Below are 6,463 nucleotides of genomic sequence, written 5' to 3'. Positions count from 1 at the left end.
ATTTTCACCTATCAATCTAGTGTGTGATTCTATTCAGCTTTTCCAAATATGTTTTTGTTTTATTTAAATTTCTGTTTCCCGCCAATTTTCACCTATCAAGCTAGTGCGCGATTGAGGATTTGTGATCGATAATGAATATATTTCTTAAACATAACTAATTACAAATTCAAAATAAAATCATATAAAAGTATCATTACAGTGCATCATTAGAGTATAGACATCATGAAAATGCGCATAGAATACATGCATGATTGTCCCATTTCCTTTGAGTAACGTTACTATTGCCGGGCACGAAGTTCCTGATTGTCCCACTGATGGAGGCTTGCATATTTTTTGTCAGCTAATAAATCATGCTCAGGTGAACAAATTCTCCAGCTATATAGACCACTTCATGCAAAATGAAGTGACATAAATCGTCGACTACATGGAGAAGTTGTTACTCATGGAGTGGATCTTTGTGGGTTGCCCGTTGTTCCTGCAAATAAAAAACCATGGAAAAATTAAGCTAAGTGTTAGATGCAATCACTTACAATTTGCAGTTATGCATCTATCCTAGCAAAGAGTAGATGCTTACATGTTCGGGATCTTTTGTGTATCTCCCGAGCTGCCTCATGTGCTCGCACATGTTGTAGCCACAGTACATGGAACCTGCAGGTTGCTTGTGGCATGGAAAGTTTGTGTGCATCACCATTTTATCTCTTCTACCGGGGGGTGAATTCCTTCTTTGTAAATGTAGTGCTTGTAAGCCCTGTTTTTTATGAAAAAAGAAATAAAAAGTTATTTATGTGTGCAAGATTTGACATGATGTCCAATTAGAGGATATCTATTTTGCTAACATGTTGAGGATGGATACGAATTCAGCGTATCTGCTCGACGCAAAATCAGCGGAGTCTAATACAAGCATATATCCACGCTTTGGCTGTATCATACAAGCATATATCCACGCTTTGGCTGTATCATAAATGCAATCCAGTGTCTTCTGCATATATCCACATCAATATTGATGCCAGTATGCTTGGGATCCTTGTATAAGAATGGACAACAGAAGATATTTCCTCTTCTGTCACAACTATGTAGGCAGGTTGTACATCGTCAAGATCACCGGCCAAGTGTTGTGAGTGCTAGTCCTTTCACCAAACGGATTCATTCCGTCCATACTCAATGCAAACTTATCATTCCTCGGGTCCTTTCCAAATTCCAGATAATACTGCTCATCGAATTTTTTCCACTGTGAGCATCGGCTAGATGACAAAGCTTTCCGTCACCCTTCTTGCGATTATCTGAATCACACTAGCACATCAGTTCAGCATCCTTTGGGTTGGAGAAGAAACATCTTAGGCGGTCGGCAACCGGGAGGTACCGCATAACCATCGTAGGAATTCGCCTCTGCTTCTCAGAGATGCCTGAAGTAGTGTCTGGTGGCTCAACTGAGGCAACACTATTCGTTGCACCCTTCCTCTTCCTTTTGTTCCTATCTGCAGGACCTTGATTATCGCCACCACAATAACCAGCGTTGTTTTTTTATCTACTTGCAGAACATACATGGCATTTGTCAAAGTCTTTGAGAGTATCCCCACCCATGGCGGATCTAGAAAAAATATATAGGGGGGCTGAAACATAAGAGAGTTCAAGTTCATAGTATCCCATATAAAATCAACAATGAAGTTTTACATCACGGGAATAAGCAAATTATGGTATTTACGTACCCAACGAAGTAGATGACATGGGAGGTCTTATTGCGATGAAAATCAATCTTCATGAGAAGTAATCTACACACAATGAAACAATACAACAAATTAGAGACAAGCCTAAATTTACTTGAAAGAATTTTAATTATAAAAAAAGAGTAGAATGAAGCATACCACCATATTCTCTTTAGGCACTAACATACGACACTCTTTCATCTCTTCGAATCGAATCTCTTAATGATTTTTTCATTACTAATGTTTCTAAATAGTTCTTTCTTTGTGTAGCATATCATCAAGTCATTAAGCCATTCATCTCTCATTTTGTTATGCAGATCTGTCTTTATAATAGACATAGCTGAAAAGATCCGCTCAACTGAAGCCGTTGTCACTGGAAGTATCATTGGTGGCTGGAATTGGAGTCTCACTGCTTGAACTCAAATAATATGTGAGCAGCATTCTTTTTGACATTTTGATTTTTTGAGTTCTTCACAGACAAATCAAAGATCTGTATTTACCCAATTGAATACAAGATTAACTCATTTGGATCGAACCATACGCATTCAAATAGCCAAACTGAGCTAGTAATTGAGTAATTCCATTACCTAGAACAAGCCAATTAACTCGGCCACTCGGGCAGTACTGTGCTCGGCCTCGGCCGCGGGCCGCCCGCCTGTGCTGCGGCCGCCTGCCGCCAACCACCGTCGCGCCACCATTCCCGTCTACCGCTGCCTGCGGCCTGCCCACCTCAGGCCTAGCAGCTCGCCTGCAGGCCGCAGCTCGCCCCGTCGCCTGCTGGCCGCAGGCCGTAGCTCACCCTGTCACCCGGCTGCGCCGAGCAACCAGTACTGCGAGCAAGCTGATTTGCTGGCCGGGATGCCAAGCAGGAGCAGAGGCCGGCCTCTAGCTGCAGAGCGCCGCCGCCCGCAGAAGCTGCCTAACCCTAGGCCGAGCGGTGGAGAGCAGAGCGACAGACGGAGGTAGAGAACGGCCGAGAGAGAGGAAGAGACCGGTAGGAAAAAAAAGGCCATCTCGGGGCTACTGGGCTTTGGCGCACGGGGAAAAAAATCGGCCCAAGTGCCAGCCTAGCCGCATCACATGGTCATCTTCAACCTCCAGACCCCCCCCCCTTTCCTTCCTCCCATGGCCAAAAAATTTAGAGGGGGCTAAGGGGGGCTTCATGTATTCTTCGGTGGTAGGGGACTCGAGCCCCGCCTGCCCCACCGGTAGATCTGCCACTGGTCCCCACGATACAAAATAGAATGATTTTGGCATGCATGAATTCTTTCCACACCCATTGTGAATGGGTTGACAAGCTTTCTTTGCTCGATATGTGTTCGCAGGCACTTTATTTGGCTTTGGAAGCAACCAAGCCAACATACACGGGAGATCATTGAAACTACTGTCTGACCAGCTGTGCTTAGCCTTTAGGGTCAACAACTCAAGTACAAAACGAAGGACGATCCAGTGTTTCAGACATCCTTTAGATCGCTCATATACATTTTCCTCTGCTGATTTCTTCACTGTTTCGAAGTTTTCTAACCCCTTTCCACTACCAAACCTAGAGCTCCACTTTGGTGTGATGCAACAGCTGGCTCAGGAAATCACCACCATCAAGTTCATCGCTATCATCATCACTGCTAAGATCGATGGGCCCCCCGACGACTCCATCACTATAGCCACCTCCAACATCTTCATCATCACCGCCAGCATCATCAAAATCATCAAACAATATATTAAAATTGGGGTCTGTAACACCACGGGCTCCAACGCCGCACAACCTAGCCCTTCCGAGGGGCGAGCCCTCTTACACATAGCACCTTACTTACGCTTTTGTCCTCACTTCGCATAAAAGGGTTAACCCGAAGGTGCTATGGCTGGAAGCCAAAGCTTATAAGTTAGCTCCACCCTTGTTTAACTAGCAATGTGGTATTAAACATATGCACACAGCACTCATGGGCCACTACTGGGCCATATCCAAATTGGGCTGGATGTCATAGGGTCTTGCATTATTTCATCGAGTCGATATTAAAATCAGGGTCGTGCATTATTTCATCGAGTGGATTCTCTCTCGGAGGTGGTGCTTCTTCACCATGTTTATTCCATATCATGTAGTTGTCTACAAAACCACTAATCAACACATACGATCTAACCATAGTTGTGCCACTGAATACTCTCATATTATTGCAGATTCTGCATGGGCAATGTATCAGCTGTGTCTTCTCAATTCTTGCACGGTTTTCCGCTGCTTGAAGGAATTTATCAATTTCTCGATGAAAATATGCATCCGCCCTTCATGCTTTGTACATCCAAGTCCTATCCATCTCTAAACACCAACAACAGACAATTAATAATTTAAACTGATTAAAACAAGCTCTTAAATAATTTGGAAAGTAAATGCTAAATAAACCTACACCTAAGCGTAGATATTGGAAAAAGTCAATTCACTATGTACTGGCTAAAAAAATCAAGCCCCAACCGATTATTGCACCATTACATTTTGTGGAAAAAAATTATCATGCATTTGTGTAAATATAGGGGGAAAATCAAATCTTTTTCTCTCTCCTCTATGCATCTAGGAATTTATTTACTTAGAGATGAGGCTACAACATGAAGACTGGGCCCAAGTAATTACATAATCATGTTCTCCAACTAAAATAGCATAACTTTATCCAAAAATTAAGGCAAATCATGGCTTAAATGGTAAATCAACCTAATGGAGATCTACATCTAGCTAGAGGGATGAGAGCACAATTTGAGCCTTGAAATTAACCCAAAAGCTTAGAAAAAACACTGAATTAGCATCTACTTACCTCCTAGAGCCCCCCAACTCCAAGAAAATCGAGTTTAAAACCTTCCCTCCTCTATTTTTGATTTATTGTATTTTCGGACAACACCTCCCCGAGAAGACATTGTTTTGTCGGGAGGAGGAAGAAAGCAGCGCCAATATATTTATGGCTGTTTTTAGGGGCGGGTGGCCTCATGACCTTCCCCTAGTGATAATTTTTAGGGGCGGGTGGCCGCATCAGCCGCCCCTGAAAATGGGGCTCATTTCCAGGGGTAGCTGGTGCCACCACCCGCCCCTGCAAATCATATCTTTAGGCAAAATCATATCTTTTGTGATAATTTTGATGCAAAATGCTTGCTAGAGACCAATTTTAAGCATCAATTTTATCAAAAAATGTTAAGAGTTTAAATATTTTGCCTAAAATTGATGCTTAAAATTGGTCTCTAGCAAGCGTTTTGCTATTTTGTGATAAAATTGATTCTTAAAATTGGTCTCTAGCAAGCGTTATGCTATTTTGTGATAAAATTGATACTTAAAATTGATGCTTAAAATTGGTCTCTATGGACCGGCAAAGGATGATTTTAAATTAGCTTTTCTGTCGGAACTCATATGTACATGCCAACAGAACCCAATGCCAACTCTAATAGGGGGTGACTTTAACATCATGACACATAGCAAAGAGAAGAATAAAGATAACGTTAACCCTCGTTGGCCTTTTCTTTTCAACGCGGTCATTGATACTTTCGATCTCCGCGAGATTGAGTTGACAGGTCGACAATTCACCTGGGCAAATTCTCTTGCCGATCCAACGTATGAAAAACTTGACAGAGCACTGATGACATCAGAATGGGAATTCAAATACCATATGGTCACGGTCCATGCACTGGATAGAGGGGTATATGATCATGCGCCTCTCTTGTTAGACACTGGGGATCCATCTTTTACTGGGATGGCTAACAATTCAAAATGGAACTTAGTTGGCTAACGCATAATGAGTTTAAATAGCGCGTCATTGAAGTTTTGAATAAACCGGTGGGCGGACAAAATTCATGCAATGTTGGAATAGGAAAATGGGAGCACTCAGAAAACACCTGCGGGGATGGGCTCACCATCACCATGGGGTGTATAAAGCCCAAAAGGAGCAGCTCCAATCAGTCGTAACAAATCTTGACACTTTGGCCGAAACTAGATTACTCTCGGATGGTGAAAGGGAATCTCTGGAATTGGCTCGTGATGATTTAGTTAAGCTCCTCAGAGAAGAGGAGCTCAAATTCTATCAATGGGCCAAAGCCACTGATATCCTTCTGGGAGACAACAACACTAGATACTTCCAGATGGTTGCCAACGACAAGCATCGCAAAAAGCGTATCTTTTCTTTGGAACATGAAGGAGGAAAAATTGAGGGGCAACAAAACCTTAAAGGTTATATCACACAGTTCTGCAAAGAACTTCTTGGTCCTGCGGAGGAAATTTTTTATCCTTGCATGATAGGACCGATGATATTCACCAAGTAAGTTCGACTGAAAATGAATTCCTTACGGCTCCATTCACATAACATTAGATTCGAGATGCCATTTTCAGTATGGAACATAACAAGGCGCTGGGCCCAGATGGTTTTCCAGCGGAATTCTACCAGCATTTTTGGGATATCATCAAAGGAGATCTAATGTTAATGTTCCATGATTTACATCAAGGTGAACTTCCTATTTTCAGCCTAAATTTTGGTGTCATCACATTACTTCCCAAAATCCAAGAAGCCAGCAAAATACAAAATACCGACCTATTTGCTTACTTAATGTAAGTTTTAAGATCTTCACAAAGGTGGCAACCTCCCGAATTAATTCAGTGGCGGACCACCTAATTAGCCCAACGCAAACTGCTTTTATGCGAGGCCGAAACATTCTAGAGGGAGTGGTCATACTTCATGAAACCATACACGAACTACATCGCAAAAAAATAGAATGGGGTAATCATTAAGATTGATTTCAAA

This window comes from Panicum virgatum, chromosome 1N (genome assembly GCF_016808335.1).
Source record: "Panicum virgatum strain AP13 chromosome 1N, P.virgatum_v5, whole genome shotgun sequence".
Lineage (NCBI taxonomy): Eukaryota > Viridiplantae > Streptophyta > Magnoliopsida > Poales > Poaceae > Panicum > Panicum virgatum.
The sequence above is the reverse complement of the archived record's forward strand: the minus strand, read 5'-3'. Positions refer to the sequence as shown.